The 21,386-nt window shown below is 34.9% G+C and overlaps 1 non-coding gene across 1 annotated transcript; it reads right to left on the bottom strand.

Moving 5' to 3' along the window:
* Nucleotides 1–217: 217 nt before the first annotated feature.
* Nucleotides 218–324, bottom strand: LOC141682017 (small nucleolar RNA R71). The gene has a single exon (XR_012559421.1). It is a non-coding gene; the product is annotated as a small nucleolar RNA R71 (small nucleolar RNA).
* Nucleotides 325–21,386: the final 21,062 nt, after the last annotated feature.

Genomic DNA, 21,386 nt, shown 5'->3' with positions numbered 1-21,386 from the left:
ACATCCCAATATACAAATTAGGGATTTCATCGAGATCTGCGACACCTTCAAATTCAATAATATTTCTGAAGATGCTATGAAACTGAGACTTTTCCCATTTTCTCTGAGGGATAAAGCTAAGAGCTGGTTGCACTCTCTACCACCAGGTTCTATTGCGACATAGGAGGATCTTGCTCAGAAATTTCTTACTAATTTATTCCATATGGAAAAAATAGTTGCAATCAGGAATGCTCTTACTCAATTTGCACAATAGACGGGAGAATCTTTATGTGAAGCTTGGGAGCGCTACAAGGAGATGCTTAAGAAGTGTCCTCATTATGGAATGCCTGACTGGATGGTGATAAATTTCTTTTATAATGGTTTGGAAACACAGTCAAGACCTATGCTCGATACAGCATCAGGTGCAGCATCAGGTGGAGCCTTATGGGCTAAGAGCTATGAAGAAGCTTATGAGCTAATTGAGATGATGGCTGCTAATGAATATCAGAATCCAACTCAGAGACTACCACAAGGCAATGTAGCAGGAATTCTGGAGGTGGATACAGCTACAGATATAGCTGCTCAACTCAAAGTGTTGACTATGAAGGTGGAATCTCTGGCTAACTATGGTGTTCATAAAAAAACTAGTGTCTGTGAGCTTTGTGTAGGTTCACATGCGATGGAGCAATGTGCTATATCTAGTGAATCAGCTCAGTTTGTGAGCAACTTTCAGAGGTCGCAGCAACCAGTTCCCGCCACTTATCATCCTAACAACCGCAACCATCCTACCTTCAGCTGGACCAATAATCAGGGTGGTATACAACAACCTTCCCAGCAGTTTGGAAACAAGCCTTTTAATCCACCTGGTTTTCAGCAACAGTTTGCACCAAGGCAACAATTTCAGCCACAGAGAATGCAGCAACAATCTCATGGAGGCGAAGGTCCATCTTCGAATGAAAAAACTGAACTGGAGGAGTTGAGGCTGATGTGCAAAAGCCAAGCGGTTTCAATCAAAACTCTGGAGAATCAAATAGGGAAAATTGGCAATGCTTTATTGAGCCGACCACAAGGAACTCTTCCAAGTAATATAGAAGCTAATTCAGGAAAGAGGGAAGTCAAGGAACAGTTGAAGGCAATCACCTTGAGGTCTGGAAAGGTCGCTAGCCCTAAAAATCATCAAAATGAAGAATCTAAAAATTTTCTCTACAAGGTGGGCGCGCCCGCGCCCTTGCCAGCTTCAGATAATGCAATTCTTGAGGAAACAGCTGACCAGAAGGGGGTCGAAGCAGAAATGAAGAAGACTTCTATGGAAAACACTACACCTGAGCAAAATACAGGAGATAAACAAGTCTATCCGCCTCCTCCATATCCTAAAAGACTTCAAAAGCCGAAGTTCGATAAACAATTTGCCAAGTTTCTGGAGGTTTTCAAGAAATTGCATATTAACATACCTTTTGCGGAAGCTCTAGAACAAATGTCGAACTATGCTAAGTTCATGAAGGGTATTCTTTCTCGAAAGCTTAAACTTGAGGAGTTGGAAACCATTGCTCTAACGGAAGAGTGCAGTGTTGTGCTGCAACAGAAACTACCTCCTAAACTTAAAGATCCAGGAAGCTTCACGATGCCATGCACTATTGGAAACTTATCTTTTGACAAGTGCTTGTGTGACTTGGGAGCTAGCATCAATCTGATGCCATTGTCTATCTTCAAGAAACTTGGTCTCCCTGATCCAAAACCTGTAAACATGTCCTTACAACTGGCTGATCGATCCATCACTTATCCACGAGGTGTAGTGGAGGATGTATTGGTTTACACTGATCATGTTGCTATTCGATATATGGTCTCAAAGAAAGATTCAAAACCTCGATTGATTCGATGGATTCTCTTATTACAGGAATTCGAGTTGGAAATCAAAGACGGGAAAGGTACATAAAATCAGGTAGAGGATCAGCTCTCATGTTTGGAAGATCAAGGCAAAGCTTCACGGGATAAGACGTTGATCAATGAATCTTTTCCAGATGAGCAACCTTTTGGTGTGTAAGAAGAAGAACCATGGTTTGTAGATATTGCGAACTATCTTGTGAGTAATGTTATTCCCCCAGAACTCTCTTATGCTCAAAGGAAGAAGTTTCTACATGAGTTGAAGTGGTATCGATGGGATGAGCCGTTCTTGTTTAGACAGGGGGTAGATTAGATTATCAGGAGGTGCATTCTGTATAGTGAGATGGAAGGTATCTTTCGAGACTGTCATTCTACTGTGTATGGTGGCCATTATGGTGGAGAGAAGACAGCTGCCCGTATCCTTCAAGCGGGATTTTTCTGGCCTACTTTGTTTAAAGATGCTCATCAGTTCGTGTTGAGATTTGATTTCTTCTAACGAGTTAGAAATATGTCCAAGAGAGATGAGATGCCTCTCAATGTGCTTCTCAAAGTTCAGATTTTCGATGTTTGGGGAATCGACTTCATGGGACCATTTGTCTCGTCATGCAATAATCAATATATTCTTTTGGCGGTGGATTATGTGTCTAAATGGGTTGAGGTTAAAGCTTTACCAACCAACGATGCTCGGAAGGTGATCAATTTTCTTTATAAGCAGATATTCACTCGTTTCGGTACTCCAAAGGTCATAATCAGTGATGAGGGATCGCATTTCTGCAATCACAAATTTACTGAATTAATGGAAAGATATCATGTGAATCATCGTGTGGCCATAGCTTATCATCCTCAAACTAATGGGAAAGCTGAAGTCTCTAATCGAGAGATCAAGCGAATCATGGAGAAGGTTGTGAGTCCGTCAAGGAAAGATTAGTCTTTGAAGCTAGATAAAGCTATTTGGGCCTACAGAGTAGCATTCAAGACTCCTCTAGGCATGTCTCCTTTCTAGTTGGTATATGGTAAGGCGTATCATTTGCTTGCAGAGCTAGAACATAAAGCATATTAGGCTTTGAAGAAGTTGAATCTTAACATGGAAGCTGGTGGAGAAAAGAGAATGCTCCAACTTAATGAACTCGACGAATTTCGTCTACAGGCTTATGAAAACAACAAGTTATACAAGGAGAAGGTCAAGAGATGGCGTGGCATGATAGGAGATTAGTGCACAAGGCATTTGTGCCTGGTCAACAAGTTCTATTGTTCAACTCTCATCTCCGACTTTTTCCAGGAAAGCTTAAGTCACGGTGGTCAGGTCCGTTCATTGTCAAAACTGTGTTTCCACATGGAGCTGTGGAAATTTTTGATAAGCATTTGGACCAAGTGTTCAAAGTAAATGGTCAGAGGTTGAAGCATTATTATGGGGATACGACGAACCTTGAGGTGGTGAGTGTCGTTCTTGTGATAACTTGATTTCAAAGTTTTACGTCAAGCTAAAGACGTAAAACAAGCGCTTCGTCGGAGGCAACCCATGTATTTGTTGTATTTTTGCTGGAAAAAAATAATCAAAAAACTGAAAATTTTTCCAAAAGTGCGTCGCGCCCGCGCTCTACAGGGCGATCCCGCGCGAGGTCTCTGGAAAAGAAAAAAAGAGGAAAAAAATAGAAAATCAGATTAACCCAATCCCAAACCCGAATTATACCCTAATTCTAACCCTATTTCTACACCCTAAACAACTCCCCATGTAATAACCCCAATTTTTGGAATTTTTTGAAACCCTGATGAATAGTGACTTTTGCTGATTTTGCTGATTAAGTAAAACTGTCAAACCGCACTATATAGGAGCACTGTTATGGAAATTTTGAGATCATATTAGTATTCCATAAAATAAATGAGTGTATGTAAAGGTTTTCAGAATTCGCATTCGGATACTTTGATTTTTCCTGAAAATCCATCAGATACCGAAAGAATTAAGTATAAGGTAACATGATTCAAATGATTTAAATTCAATTTTTATAAGAGAGGATCATTAAAGGAGTATAAAATATTAAGGAAGGTTTAGGGAAGCCCAAGTAATAAGATCCCGGGTATGATCCCCCAAACGATTAACGGGAACGAGAGTTAAGTGAACCGTAAAACAAATAAACGGTCAAGAAACAAGCTTGTAAAAGAAGCAAGGGAGATTAATCAAGTGGAGTAGAAACTAGATGACAGCATCACTCCATAAGAATTAGAAAAGTGGCTAGATGGTGAGGTAAGCATGGTGATGCAAGCATTAATCAAGATATTTATCCAAGATTAAACCTCCACCAAGTATTCTAATCACATTTTTAACCAAGTAATCAACCAAGCAACTCCTTTCTTCTCTCCCCGCCTTGTAGCTTCGACTTTTTTCATGAAAAATGCAGGTTTAGAAATTCAAAGTGCAAGCTCCACACCTTCAAAAATTAAGAGGTTTGTTTCCATGGATTCTATATTTCTAAACTTAGTTATGGTATGATTTTGAGCTCTAAATTCCAAGGTTTACTAAGCTAATCAATTCATCCAAGTTCTTGATGAATAGTATCTTCAAGAAACTAACTTTGTGTTTTCTTGATTGTTTATCAGATCCAAGCTTGTTTAAGCATAGATTAAGGTCATAAGGCTCCCTAGCAACTTAGTTCACTCCAAGGAAGGTATAATCTCTCAAACCCAAGCTTTGACTTTGATTGTTAATGAGTTTTTGGATGATTTGGTGAAATTAAATTTATATCCATGTTTGTATAAGTTATATCCATGTTTGTATAAGTAAGATCCATGTGTATTAGTTAGTTTTGGTGGTTTAAAGATGATTATGAATGGATCTATGATTAGTACTTGAACGAGTGGTTTATTTGGTTGGATCTTGACTTGATTAGTAGTCATAAGTTGTATATTGTTGTTGTGATGGTTGGATGGTGATTTGGTGAAGCTTGGCAGATAATTGGATTGGTAAGAAATTTGGAAATTGCGTAAACATAGCTGTCGTAATGCCCAAATTAGGAAGACTGACTTTGCACATAACATTTTTACCTGAAAACTCACTGTAAGAATCTGACCATTGCCATTTTTATATAGTTCATGTTACGAGCTTCATTTTGATATGTGGATTGCTTAGATCCGATGTACGGTTTAGGAGAAATGATTGTTTTAAGTAATGACGTTTCACGAACGAACCTTTACCCCTCGCTTTACTTTGAGACCTTGTTTAAGGCCCTTAAAAGACTAATTGAAATACAAAACAATTATGTAAGGTGTATTAGGCAGTTGGTAAAGTACTCGCGAATGAGTCGCCTTAAAAAGTCTAGCGGTTAAATTTATAAAAATGGTGGAGCCGAGGGTACTCAAGCGACTTATGTAAATCGTTAAGTGAAAAAGCGAACGTTAGGGTCTAAGTGGATAAAGTCTAGTTTCTTAAGCGACCGTGGTTTAATTATGTCTTATGTTGTTGTTCATAGGTTACCGGACCCACTTTAAGCTTAAGTCTACCCCGGAACACTCAGACAAGTTTTTTACCCGTTATACTGTTGTTGTGATGTAAATATATATATATGCATTATCTTGAGATAAGTGCATGGTTTTTATTAGCAAATCTTGCGATATATTGAAGCATGTTGATATGATATATATATATATGCATGCCTGTTTCAGAATCTTGATATCATATTGTTGATTCAATTGCTTATAAACTGCATAAAACATATGCTAGAGATAAGTAGTACTTGCGTATACCCTTAGTATAGGGGACCCAAAGGTTAACATTTTTCTAAACCAGGAGGTGATGTTCTTGAGTATATTATATATATATATATAGTTTTCAAAGCTATTAATCGAATAATGTTTATTCGATAGTTTTAAATTATAAGTGAATATTAGTTTGAATATTCATTCGAGGACTTATGACTCCGTTTATTTTATTAAATAATATTCATTATTTTCTTAAAGAACAATGTTTCGTTATTCGCCAAGTATTCGAGAAAAGATTGATATCGTCAATCATTTTTACCTTAAATATTTTCATAGAGTTATTTTCAAAACTTTTACTTCATTTTCTTTGACAAAAGATTTCGTTATTGGAATATTAATTATAGCGTAATATTCAGATATTCTTTGATTATCTTGGAATTGATTTATTTCAGTCAAATCATCCTTATCCCAAACACTTTCAAAAATATTTTTGAGTCTTCAAAATGATTTTAAAGGCTAGAGCGGATCCCAGAACTTGTTTTCAAATTTAAGATCTTCCTTTCGAAGGGGATTTAAATACTCGCTTAAAAATCTGAGGAATCCGGCTCTGTGGTGTATTTTATATTCGCAACAAGGCTGCTGTTTTGATAAAAGAATTTGATTACTTTCCCAACATTCGGGAAGTAAGTCCATCTAATTGAGTCGACATAAGCGACAGGTCGGGGTACGATCTATCAAGGTGTAAGAGGCTGGGTGATAGTCCATCAACGCGTGAGTGGTCGGGTAACGGTCTAGCGCGAGGTCCTAATACGGCAAGGGTGATGACCGACGAGGAATTCATCCATCTACTAGTAGAAAAGGTTACTTATTGGTATCTTTTCCTGATCAACAAGATATTGGGTTTATGCCAAAGTTTTCTTCTTTCCAAATTCATTGGATATTACAACTCTGTTTATACTTTTCATAATAGAGGTTTTCAAGGAGTGTATGAGATATATATATATAGGTGTATATATATCGGGAATTAATGAAGTATCTCGTAACTTCATTTCTTTTAAATGATATTTCAAAGATTGATTCTATTCAAGTCTTATCTTGTAGTCTCATTTATGTGATAAACTTTTGAAACTGAATATACCTTGAACGGTGGTAGTTCAAACAGTATTCATAAAAGATATAAGTATATTGGAGTATCTTGTAACTTCATCTTTTCATCTTATATTTAGTAAAGGATTATCTTATGCATGACAAAGATTTTACAGAAAAACGTTGAGACAAGGTTTGATATATGAGATCACTTTGCAACGATATTTTTATATACGGTTATATATTGGAACTCTGTGTGTATTATACATGTCAAAGGATTTCAAAGATTTTGAAAAGTATATATGTATATATACATACTGAATATTTTACGACTTCATCGCGTTAAGATATCAAACTTGGTTTATGTTTGCTTGACCAAGACTTTCATGAGTACTATGATAAAGCTCATATATTGTTAGTTATTATACATGTTATTTTGGTGGGCTTGTTGCTCACCCTTGCTTTATTCTTTCATCACACAACAACAGCTAGACAAGATGAATAGGGCCAAGCTCCCAATTCGTGAGCGGATAGGAAACGTTCCGCAGTTTCTTGTAGGCGTTGATGCCGCTGAAGCTGAGATAGGAACTACCAATAGGCTAGGCTTTCAACTTTTGATGTACCAGACTTATGTATATTCATGAATTGTAATAATGGCAAAGAATATGTAAATTTATTCAGAAACCCTTTTGAGATGTAATGACTTATAATTGTGGAATAAAATGACTTATGTTATTTGGTATTAATCTCTGAGACTATAACTTGTGGTGTGTGTGTATATTGTGGGGTCACAGTACGCATTAATTGGTTTTTTATTTAGATTAAGTGTTGTTAAGGAAAATGAAAGTCGTGATAACCCAGATCACCGACCCCGAATTGGGGGGTGTTACAGAAATGTTATCATAGCTAAGCGTTATAAACCTCAAAGTTGATGCGTCATTAAAATGATAAGTTCACTAAGATAATTAGAACTCTTGCCAAGTTCATAGTCGGACTACCTAACGTAGTACTAACAGATAAAACCCTTACAGGAACTCTTATAGATATCATGATAGTTATATAGTTCATTATCGTATAGGGTAGTGGGGCACCGAACCCTGAGGTTGAGGAGCAACAGCGCGATGATGTTTTATTACTTATTGGAGATCAGATTGTGGATCTGATAGAGCATCCTAATGAGGGACCGGATAATGCCCATGTTGAGGATGTAGCCGTTGAGGAGGTTGTCCAAAAAGAGATTGTTACTGAGGAGGATCTTGAGGAGGATCCTGACAAGACTAAAAATTTGACCGCTGAGGAATTCATGACCGTAATCAGGGCGATTACCAGAGATAGGAATTGTCGGTTACTACCGTAGGTTCATTCAAAATTTTGCAAAGATCGCAGCCCCTTTAATGCGGATTACTCGTAAGACTGAGAAGTTTGAATGGACAGGGGAATGCGAGAATAGCTTCCAAGAACTGAAGAAAAGATTGCTGACGGCCCCTGCGTAGGCTTTGCTAGAGGGAAAAATGAGATTTTGTGATTTATAGTGACGCTTTGCACAAGGGATTAGGGTGCGTGCTTATGTAGCACGATAAGATAATCGCGTACGCATCAAGACAATTAAGGGAATATAAAATTTGATATCCCACCCATGACCTTGGGCTCGCGGCAATTGTTTTACCCTAAATATTGGAGGCACTACTTGTATGTAGAGAAGTTCGAGATTTACACAAACCATAAGCGCGACATTTTCACGCAGAAAGAGTTCAACATGCACCGGAGGAGGTGGTTAGAGCTAATCAAGAATTATTATTATAAGATTCTTTATCATCCAGAGAAATCTAATGTGGTGGCTGATGCCCTTAGTAGGAAAGAGACACTCAAGATGATAATGTCTTCGGAAGGGCTGATAAGAGGTTTTGAGGAAATGGAGATAGAAGTAAAGATAACCGGAGCTAGTACCGGAAAGCTGTTTAAGATTGCAATGCAGCCCGAATTATCGGAAAAGATCATACTGTGCCAGGAAAAAGTGATGAAGGAAGGCAGAAAGCCAATGACTGAAGAAGAGATTAATACCGAGAAAGATGATAAGGGAATAATGAGGTATTCCGACGGAAATTGGGTTTCAATGTTTAAGAGCTTAGGGACGAGATCTTAGATGAAACCCATAGTTCGAGGAAGAAGATTTAGGGCAAACCCCGAATGTGATAGTGAGGGAGGTCGCAATCAAGAAAGAAGGAACTCATAATATAATGAAGTGGAAAACAAGGATTTTAACGTATAAGATAACCCCGATTATGGGGGAAGGATGAAACATTTCATACCGAGAAAACAGAAGTCGAGCAAGATAGGGAGAACCAGGATGGTACTCCTATGGGACAAATTTATGGACCTGCCTAAACAAAACTTATACTTTTATCCCCAACCACCATCATGAGGAAAAAATGCGGTGGGAAATTTTTAGGACCTCTAAGTCGCTAAGCTCTCAGAGTGCCAAGGAACAAGCTGACCCAGTCAAGACAAGAGCCTGGTCAAAGGAAATAGAGGAATCATTTGAGATTCTAAATGATTGACGAAGCGGAAAAGACTATTTTTCCACTTACCTTCCTAAGAGAGAGGCCACCCGCTGGTGGAAGGCCGGCTAAGGAATAGAGAAATAGTGTAGAAGTTTTAAAACCAGACCAGAGGCACACAAGTATGATGAATCATGAATCTAGGTTGTGAAAGTCGTCAAGGTTCATCTGAAGGACACGAATCCAGAATGACGGGATGTTTGAAATCAATGCTTATGTTGTTTTGGTTCATAAAATGGTTGTAATAGAACGAAAATAAAAGACTGAAAGGGGAAGGAGTATAAAGGAATATAAGGGAAATAGAGTTTGAGGAATGATAAGGATGTAACATCCGGGAATTTCACGTATCATATTATTAGTATTTTTATGGATTGTGTTGTTTATGTGAAATTTTGTGAACTAGGGAATAATATTTAAATATATTTTATTCCAATTTGACGAGTCACTAAGTGAGTTACGATATAGTGTGATTGTTATGTGAATCAAAATTTTGTCAATATGTGTTTTATGATTATATCGTAAAAATGAAAAATTGTTAAACGATTAAATAAAAAAGAAATTAATTGAATAATACTTCTTAGGTGAAGAATGTGTTTTAAATTTAAATTATAGGTTTACATGTCATTTACGTGCTTGTTGTGTAAGTGAAATTGTTTGATTTATTAAAAATAAATTGTTATGTGAAAATTCTAGTTTTAATGATCTTTAAATATTTTTATAAAATTATTGGTACATGATAAAATCATGATTCTTATTTTTATATCTCTGGAATGATATTATAAATATTTTAAAAAAATATAAGAGTATTTTACTTTGGTCGTCTTGCATTTTAAAATGATTTTAAGATCACTATTTTACTTATTGACCGCTGATCTTGTAGAATTCATATAAAATAAACTGTTCGCTCAAAAATTATTTTAAAAGTATGGGAGAAGAGATAATTTCATGCTCTTTATTTAAAAATAGGATTTGTGACATTTTCTGATTTTATAAAGATGTTTTATATTTTACAAAATATAGATTTATTGATTTTAGAATAAAAGAGAGAAAAGAAAAACAAGTTTCTAAAATTAGTTGGCAAATGACCATTTTGCCCCTCCACTCACTTATAGATAAACCCATTTTTCCTTCCTTTCCTCCCCACTCTCTTCTTCCTCTTGGATCACTCTTTCTTTCTCTTTTCTTTTCTCTCTTCGAACTCTCTCCCTCTCCCAACCTTCTCTCTCTCTCTCTCTTGCATGCAAATGCTAAAACATATCCAAATTTCAATCTCTAACCATTAAACTTCATATTTTACAAAGATCTACTCCTCCATAGCTTGCATGTAACTAATTTTTATTTTTTTTAGAAACCCACTTTTGAGTTTGTCCAAGAACAATTAGATTTTGTGAGGTGAACCTAAAAAGAGATGTTAGATATGTAGCATATGAAATATGGACGTCAAAACATGGTGAAAATCCTATGAAGACATCATCAAGCTTCAACCCCCTCTCGGCCATGATCAATATGAGAGCCGAGGGGATGTTCTTGAATGTTTAAGATGATGTTTTAATATTAATTGAAATATTGGTGTGTACTTGACATGCATGTTAGTGGTAAGTTTTCAAACTTTTATAAATATTTTATCTTATTCTTTATATATTGGAATATTTTGATTTTTATTTTGCTGGAAAGATAATTGGATTATCTTCATTTTTTGTTCTTTGAGCTTCCTGAAATTCGGTGTGTAAGCATGTGTTTTATGCTAATCTTTTGGCATGAGTTTAAATGATGTCGATGCTTGATTTGATGCTATAAGACTTTTTTTAATCTTGTGTGTGTTTGCATGTCATTGATTCTTGATGCATGTTGATAATTTGAATTGCATGTGGTTCATCTTTGATGCATGATGACATAGATGGTTGCATCTCATAATTTATGGGTCAATTAGATGATGATAGTAATAAGTGGATGTGTCTCTATGTATTTTTTTAACTGCTACTTTTAGTCAATTCGTTCAGGGCTTAATTAAATTCGGATCTTAAAAATAATTAAATAGTTGGATTCCTTATGAAAAAATAGATGGAATAGGCTCTTGAATCATGTCAGTCGGATTTAAAACGAACCAGTTATGTGTGGTCGAAGTTTGGCTTTATTTGTGTAAATTTTGATTCGAATTTTAAAGGTTTAATTCGAAAATTGATTAAATTGTGGATGATAATATCAAAGTAAACTCTAGTTAAATGATAATATTATATGTGTAAGTGCATGTTAAGTACTAGGTGATTTTCTTAAGTTATGGTTGTAATTAAGTTAGAATTCCATTCGGTATTAGTAAATGTAATCACGAGTAGTATTGTTCTTGTGTGCCCTATTTCTAGCTCTGTTTTGGTCCTGTTATGTGTCTTGTTTGCATTCTAAGTCTTCTGTGATTATGTGCAACCTGAAATCTAGTTTAGGCACACGAAAACTTTGTGTCACTTGATTTAACGAGTAAAATGTTATGCATGTTTTACTCAAGTTTGCGCATAGCAGGAATTTCTGTGTTCTGTTTATAATTTAATCAGTTCATTTTTTGTCTAAATAAACTAATTTCGAATTGAAATTTTTATGTCGCTTTGGGATTATATTCATAAGGAAGACTGAAATATTTCGTGTCAAGTTGATTATTTTTTATTTACTAAAAATGTTTTAGTAAAGTGTGCGCGGTATAAAATTTTGGGTTTTTGAAAATATTTAAGTCGATTTAAATAATTGTACATGCTTGTTTGATCAAGATGATTGTGGAATTGATTTGTTTGATAGTTCAATTTTAATTAAGAGGATATTCAAATCGAAGTTCATTATTTTAAATTCTAAGTGGAACTTGTATAAGTAATTAGAATGGTGGTTAAATGTATAGTTAGTTGATCGTGAATTATGTACATAATTGATATGTATAAACTACGTGGCCTATGTGTTAGTAAATGACTTGAGTCATCGAATGTTTAGGGACTTGTACGCAAAAATGTTAGTATATATAAACAATTTAGTATATATAAACAATGTGGTATTATCTTATATGATATGAGTTGTGCTATGTGATAATTTATGTTGGTTAAGTATAAAAGTATCGAAAGGGTAGACTAGTGTTAGACGTTCAGGGTGAACGTCGAGATGATTATAAAAGATATTGAAGTAGTGTCAATTATTAGTGTAGATTCAAAAGGCAAGGACGTGAGTTGTAAAAAGGAAAAGCTAAGTTAGGTGACATGAAGTAAGTTCTTGTGAGAATACCGGAAGCGCTATAAGGCAAGTACTCTCACTCTATTTTATACCAATATTTTCCTTCGAATTGATTACACTTGTTCCAATACCCTTGTTTACATTGGAACTTATGATCATTACCTTATCATAGTTAATCTTATTCTTGAACTATCCATGCTATGTTTATTTATCAATTGCCATGATACCATGAATCCTTGTTAAATAGTACGCTTCGATAATTCCTTATTTTGACACTAGCTCATTTTGAGATAAACCTTGTTATTCAAATCCCATAAATTTCATTCTATATGTTATGATCTAAGAATACCTTGAGAATTGATTTCTCTAGATACTTGTTTTTAAAAGATGATTCTTGGCATCAATTTTAAAAATGAGAAAGATTGCAAAAGATGTAATCTACAAAAGAATGTTTTCTTGAGATTAGTGGATCTGGACTAAGACGCATGTCATTTCCACATTTGTTATATTAGGCTTAAAAGATTCCTAGGGATCCGACCCAAATTATTTAGAACCCAGCGAGGTTAGGGATTACTTCGCGGCTGATCACCGGCTGTAATTCGTAGCGTCATAAAATGATTTTTGAGCGGAGAATTGATTTCAAATGTTTTATAATTGATGCCTTCTATTTACCTTTAAATCGTGATTTGAGATATTGTTATCCTGTTCCTTTATGGACTTGCTGAGCATTTGGCTCACTTCTTTCTATTCACCCATGTCATTTCAGCTAGCAAATATGGTAAGGATGAAGCAAACTACTCGTAAGTCTACCAATAGAGTTGCTGAGAACTATGTGAGAGCTCAGGTAGAATCGCCATGCTATTAAGTAAGGAAAGATGATATTGTATTATTGTAATAGTAGTGAGTGATGGGCTGTTCAAACTTTAAACCAAGAGATCTTGGATATTTATGTAATCGCACTCAGTTGTAATATTTATATATAAGTTTTTGGTTTTTGTTATAATGTTCAGGGTGTGACAGCTTGGTATCAGAGCGAAGGTTTAGAGTCCCTGGAAAGTCCAAATAGGTTATAGGATATATAAATATGTAGTATAATATTCGAGAGTGTAGTTATATATTTGAGTCGGACGCTAATAATCTCTTATATATATATAATTTAGCAACAACGAGAACATTCATTCTCGACTTCCACACAATCTAATACCATTACTTTCTACGTTTATGCTGATTTGAGGCTCGAGTTTGATAGGCTTCAAGGCAAATACGACCGGCTAATGGAGCGACTAGATGAGATGTATACGGATAATCAACAGCTTGGTATTATCAAACCAACCTATATTAACCTGCTAAGCATTGCTAAAACTCACATAGAGTTTGAGATGAGATTATCAGATATAGTCTTGATTTCTAAGTTAGGATGGCGTTAGACTTAAGGTAACCTTATCACATCGTGCATACTGTATACAATAGTATCATTACTTTTCGGACACTAGGATGGATGAGTCGATAGCCGCCAAATATTAACCATACCACCCCAAATCTTTTGATACCTGGAATTGGTTTAAGACGAGACTTCCGCAGACTTTGGCAAGAGAGAAACAAATGGATCTTCGTATGATTCCTTGGTTGATTCCGTATAAGAGGATTCTGAAGCTGATAAAGTTATTTGACATAAAGATCATAGGACCAGTAACTAGGGTGACAAATTTGGAACTAAAACGAAGGAGGATTCATGCGGTAAAGGAATTCACTACTAAAGAGATGATTGAGGTTGTGCCACTAATTGACCGAGACACTGATTTTCGTCACGTAGTTTTTCCACTTAGTAGAGTTGAATTAAGCTTTGATGCATAGGTAAATAACAAGATTATCCAATTTGGCCTGGTGTACTATGAACAAGAAGGCCAGATGTACCACAAGAGTAGCAGCCACTTTTCTTCAAATTTTAATGTCTATTTATGAAGGCGATTCACAGTCAAAGATGGTATGGACGATCATCAAGTACGGGTTCATGTGGAACTGCTACTGTTGGAGGGATTTTTTTTCGAATGCACCCCTTGTTCTCAAATTAAAAGTGATTATATGGTTGTATTAGATAACACAGATCTCGTTATTTTCCAAAAATTAAATCTCGACCTAATTAAAACTGATATATATACCCAGTTACTATTTTTTTACCTAGAGCTATCCGTTTATTCCAATTGCCTTGTTCTAAACCTGTGATATTGCAAGTAAATTATATAGTAAAGTGCCGCATCGACGTACTAATGAAATTATTTAATTAAAAATTTTCCTTTTAACAAATCAGTACGTATAAATTGATTCCAAACCAAGTTTAGCTGATTACTAGATAAATTGCTTGTATATCACAAGAACCATGCCTCCTAAAAGAAATACTCATCCATATACCCAGTTATCATATAATTTTTAGCCTCCTTCAATAGCAAACCGCTAACCCAGCACTGTAGCAGCAGCTGAAGCAGTAATAACGAATACCGTTCAAGAAGAAGTTTTAAGCTGATATGTTGGTTAAGCAAGAAGAATGTCAGGGAATAAAAGTTGTTGAAGGGAAACTAACCATTATCAAATATAGAGACGATAGTTGCTTAAGGGAAGTTCACAAGATTATTCTTGGGAAAAGTGCCTTCCACAATACACACATAACGGAGGAAATTTAATCTTTGAAACTGAAAACAAGGAATATGAGCATGAAAACTAATAGTCAAATTCCATCGAGTCAGTAAGATTCATTTCTGAGAAGAAGGATACTAGCTAGAAAAAGTAATGAGAGACCAAGTTAACTTCTTATGCCGCAGACATCCTGTAGTCAAACATTTAATAATCAACGATAAATAATGAAGAATAAGAGATCTTATTAAAGAAGGGAAAGGAAAAAGGAAGTAAAGCGTGAAGAGTTGGAAAGTGTCTCCAAGGCAAACGACAATCATGACTACCCTTCTTTGCTATCAATGAACCCTAATTACTGTTTCAAACCCTGTTTTTTTTTAAATTCTGCATTTTGATTTCTATAATAGCCTAAAACCATGATTCATCGTCAAACTGATCTATAATGTTAGAAGTACCCTTATAACCATTATACCTACCTTTTTGAAGTGTTTTTGAACGAAAATACTGGGATTTTCTTCGAATGCTTTTACATATCTTGGGTCAATATTAATCAGGAAATCCTTGACCATCCTTATAAAATTGTTTTCATAATACAAATCAAGTGTTTTCTTATTAACCTTCTAATGGATAGTCGTGATCATAATATACTAAAGAGATCCTAGTAATTAACGAGTTTTCAGGTGTTTCCCCCGCTAAATACCTGGACTACCTCCAGATAAAGAAGTTGAGTTTGATATTACTTGACACCTTAAATGGATCTAATTTCAAGGGCATTGTATGAAATGGCACCCACGGAACTAAAAGTGTTAGCAATTTAGTTGCAAGGACTACTGGACGAGGAAGTTACAAAGTCGAGCGTATTCTTAGGGGACCACTAGTGTTGTTGTGAAGAAAAAAGGATGGAAATATGAGAGTTTACATTGATCGTAGAGAGCCCTATAAGTTAATGATAAATAAAAATTATCTATCACCAAGGATTAATGACCTTTTTGATCATTTAATAAGGGTACCACTTTTCTCCAAAATTAACCTACCATCATCTAAAGGTCAATATAAAAGATATTTCAAAATGGTGTTTGCCCACGTGTAGACACTATAAATTTTGGTTATGTCTGTTGGAATGACGAGTAAGCCTGCAGCTTTCGTGAGTCTTATGAATAGGATGATCAAGAAATACCCGGATAATTCCCAACTGCCTTCATCAATGATATCTTACTAAACTCCATGCCAAAGAGGAAGAGTGCTAAAGGATAACTTTCGATATCCTGACAAAGGAGAAGTAATATGCAAATTTCTCAAAGTGTGAGTTTCGGTTCAAAGAATACAATTTCTCGAGCACGTGGTCGATGGTGAAGGAATCAAGGTAGATTATACGAATATTGAAGCGGTAATGAACTGTGAAAAACCAAAGACATCAATGGAAGTCAAAGCGTTATGGGAAACTGATTATTATAGAGCATTCGTTCAAGATGTTTTAAAGACGTGTACACCGCTAACAAAGCTAACAAGAAAGGATGAGGAAGTCTGAGTAAGATAATAAGCACAAGGAAAATTTTAAGAGTTGAAAGAAAGGTTAATAAGTAAACTAGTATTCAGTCTTGCCAGATGACAAAGGTAATGTTGTAAATTCCAAGGAGTCTCTCACAAGGACTTAGAAGGTACATTGATACAACATGATAAAATCATCGTGTATGATTCCAGATAGTTGAAACTTTACGAGCAAGAGTACCTAACTTACGATTTAGAATAAACAACATCGGTATTCGCATTTAAAGTATGAAAACGTGAACGTATCACGGAAGTTGAAGTATTAGTTCCTCCCAGAAAGAGCTTAGTATAAGATATCAAGGAATAAAACAGATTGAGTACAATGACTACACCATCGAAAAAAATGTGAAAAGTGGAGATAGAGATACGTGTGCCAGAATCAACAGAATCATGATTGATAAGATATTTTATCCAAAATTGTTAAAGAAGATTGAAAGATGTCCAGAACAAGAAACGGTACGTGAAAGGGAAAGTTAAAGAGATGAGATAATGATTCAAAAAGATGATAAAGTTTCGCTAAGAGTTTTCTTCTCACATTTGGAACCCTAAGATTGATGTATTGAAGAATGAGGTGTAGTGTACACGACTTTTGAGTTAAACTAAGACCAAACATCTCGATGAACTAATAATTGAGTGTTAAGAGTTGATTTGTTAGTATGTATGGTTTCGAACCTATATGTGATACATGCCTCGATTAAATTAGATTAGTTGCGTCGATTTTGCGCTGATTGGTAAGCAATAATACGAAGGAGGTGCTTCCCGATTTTTTTACCAGGGTTTTTAAAATAAAGAAGCAAGCCTTCCTAGTATTATGTAATATACTGTTCCCGGTTCAAAAAGAGGATTTCTTGATATCGCATTTTCAGAAATATTTTTCCTAAAAACCCAACTTAGTTTGATTAACTTAGTTTGATTAACTTAGATTTAATTTAGTTAATTATTTAATTGATGTAATTGATCAATTAAGTTGAATTAATTGATTAATTTTATTGATTGATAGTTAATTAAATATAAATAGGTTTTAATCAAGTTAAGTTAACTTTTTTCAGAGTTTTCAAAACTATAACTCAATTACTGTCTTTGATCAAATAATTTTCTTAAAAATGTTTTTGTAATAAAAATGGGAACAGTTCATAATGGAATACATGGTATATTTTCCAAGAACAAGAGCTAATCAGTATGTAGTTGAGTAACAAGAGATAGATTAACCCCATCGGTAATTTTCTTTCGAGTAATGAAGGGTTCTTACCTGACCAATTTGTTCATTTGTATTTGAACAAGATGGAATCGCGTCATGAGATTTCAATATCGGTTGTATCTAATTAAGATCCCAGATTTAACTCAAGAGCTTAAAATAAGTCTTAGGAGTGCTTAGGCACCAAGATGCATACGAATTATTGTTACCGTTCGCATGAAGAAGAATAATTTAGTTAGTAAAAGACATGAGAAAAATTGGCGCTTTGGTTTGTAGACAATTGGTAAATGAATATTCCTCGTTAATAGAATATTGACGTTAGTAAGTAGACATGAGTATGTCACTTTAATGGAGCTCTGCATGATAGAAAAGCACTATAATCCTCAAATGAACTTAGATATATCGTGATCTATAAGTTTATTGCGAGAAAAGAATGATTAAGAATATTAGAGTGTGAATAAAGTGAAATGGGTACAAAGATCGAAATTTTTGTCTTGGTAAATCTTTATGATTGATACAAGGAGATGTTGTATTTGATGGCAAAGATTATATTGATATGGATATAGTATTTGCTTCCGGGACGTGAAGCGATAAACATGTGAATGTTATATAAAAATTAGTAGAGAAGTCTATGAGAAGTGATAGTTCTATTAATTTCCAAGATAGTATGAATCTGTTTTATACTACTAACTCTCTCTCTCTCTCTCTCTTTTTACACCATTGTTTCCTAAAAATTTCTACCATTCGAATGAGAAGAACGACACATATGATGTGACTACTTGTCTGTGTGACAAAAGGGTCCGTGGTATGCCACCTAATTATGTGTTGTGAACTATATTATAACACCCCCAAATCCGGGGTCGGGGATCCGGGTTGTCACGAGTTCCATTTCCCTTAATAACACCCAATCTTAATAACACCCAATCTTAATAAACAACCAACTACTGCGTACTGTGACCCCACAATAAACACACACACCACAAGTTATAGTCTCAAAGATGAACATCCAAAAATAACACAAGTCATTTTATTCCAAAATTATAAGCCATTACACCTCAAAAGGGTTTCTGAGTAAATTTACATTTTCTTTGCCATTATTACAATTCATAAATATACATAAGTCTGGTACATCAAAAGTTGAAATCCTAGCCTATTGGTAGTTCCTACCTCAGCTACAGCGACATCAATGCCTATAGGAAATTGCAGAACGTTTCCTATCCGCTCGCGAATTGGGAGCTTGGTCCTGTTCATCTTGTCTATCTGATGTTGTGTGATAAAAGAAGAAAGTAAGGGTGAGCAACAAGCCCACCGAAATAATATGTATAATAACTAACAATATATGAGCATTCTCATAGTACTCATGAAAGTCGTGGTCAAGAAGAAATGAACCAAGTTGATATCTTAACGCGACCAAGTCGCAAAATATTCAGTATATATATACATATATACTTTTCACAATCTTTGAAATCATCTGACATGTATAATATACACAGAGTTCCAGTTTATAACTGTACAAAAAATATCATTGCAAGGTGATCTCATATATCTAACCTTGTCTCAACGTTTTTCTGAAAATCTTTGACATGCACAAGATAATCATTTACTAGATATAAATTTAAAAGATGAAGTTACAAGATACTCCAATATACTTATATCTTTTTCCGAATAATACTTGAACTACCACCGTTGAAGTTATAATTAGTTTCAAAAGTTCATCACACAGATGAGACTACAAGATAAGACTTGAATAGATTCAATCTTTGAAATATTATTGAATGAAATGAAGTTAGGAGATACTTCATTAAGTCCCGATATATATATCCATATATATCTCTCATACATTTCCTGAATACCTCTGTTATGTAAAGTATGAACAGAGTTGCTGTGGCGCCCTCCAAACCCGGGTCAGAAGTTTGGGGTCCACACACACACCTTAATTATAACCTGCTTATAACAATAATAAAGATAATAATAATATATGCAATAACACTACTTACCAACCACCACGGACCGCAACAGGTTAAAGTATGCACACAAGCCAAACACACTAATATATTACAAACCGTTCAAATCCCAACTATTTCAAATTCAAACTGAGTATTAAACATTATTACAAACTTTTACAAACTTAAATTATTCCAAAAGAAGCCTACTAGCTCAGCTTTCTCAACCTGAACCCCTAGCTCTCGCGCTGGACTGGGGATCCTCTTTACCAACTGGTTCCTTTTTAACTGGAAAGAATATAAACAATATCGCACAAATGAGCTAACTAGCTCAGCAAGTCACAATGACAAAACTGAGAATAATGATCATCAGGTGAATATAGTTATGATATCAAGTGAACAATGGATTATGATTTAGAATTGGATATTATACTTTTAATTTAAAAACCAAGGTTAGGCTGCTAATCAGTCACGCACTAACCCCGAGCAAGGCACACAGCATTGCTCTAACTACTGGATCCAAGGCACACATTGGCCTAACTTGACCATTATATGGTCTGACCACGAATCTGGTCCACAATTTTATAAAAACAATCCAATTCTAACATAATAACAGAGTATGCAATAATAAACAATAACTGAAATCATTAACAACAATAAATGTTTAACAATGAAAGGGTTTCAATCCTTGTAAGGATCAATAAGGCAATTTAAAAGTTTGGATGCTGGGTAATCAAAGAATTGGATAACAAAGGAATCAACGTTTCAAGGTTTCAAGGATTTGGTCTTTCAAAGTATAAGATACCATGGGTTGAGTATATAATAGTTCATTTCAGTGTTTGGTATTTAGTTTGTATGTATTTGTAGAGTAGTATCGTAGATTTGTGGTTCTTGTTTGGGTATACAATAATCAATGGATTAGAAAGAATATGATTCATGGCTCAAGGACAATAACTGAAATCAGGATTTAGGTTCCTGTGTTTCAAAGCACTTGCAATATCACAGGATTATCAAGTACTACAATATCTTGAGAAAGTTCAGAACACTTGCCTGGTATTAGCTTACTACACTGCACTCGCTTCCAATCACAACCGTTTTACTCCTCAACTACCTGTTTCCCTTTCCTACGTCTTGCCTCTTCTGCTCACATATCATAAGCATCTATCAATAATTTACTCATGGAATTCTATTCAACACATACTTCTATCTACCCTTCGTTTTACCCAAATCCGATTAACGGATTGAAAGTTATGCAATAATCAAGTAAACACCGAATATATATACCGATAGCCAATTAACAAGTCACATATAGCACATTATACATCACGTAATCAATGATATATTATTTATAAAGAAGTCTCGGGTCATAAATAGGCTTTCTGGTATTTAAAATGATTTTTAAAACATTTTTCGGAATTAAAACGGGGCGTTGGATCAATTTTGAGTTAATAAACAGGGTTCGGTTGGCCCATTCTGGCTCCGAAATAATTTTAGAATAATTATCGAGCCTTGGAAATAATTTAGAATAATATTTTAAAGCTCGAAACTATTTTTCAGAATTTTTAAATCATTTTTTAAATAATTAAATCTAATTAAATAACTAATTAAAATCAATTAATAATTAATTAAATCAATTATTCAATTAATTTTTGAATTAATTGACCAATTAAT

The sequence above is a fragment of the Apium graveolens genome, chromosome 8 (assembly GCF_009905375.1).
Source record: "Apium graveolens cultivar Ventura chromosome 8, ASM990537v1, whole genome shotgun sequence".
NCBI classification, from domain to species: Eukaryota; Viridiplantae; Streptophyta; class Magnoliopsida; order Apiales; family Apiaceae; genus Apium; species Apium graveolens.
The sequence above is the reverse complement of the archived record's forward strand: the minus strand, read 5'-3'. Positions and strand labels throughout refer to the sequence as shown.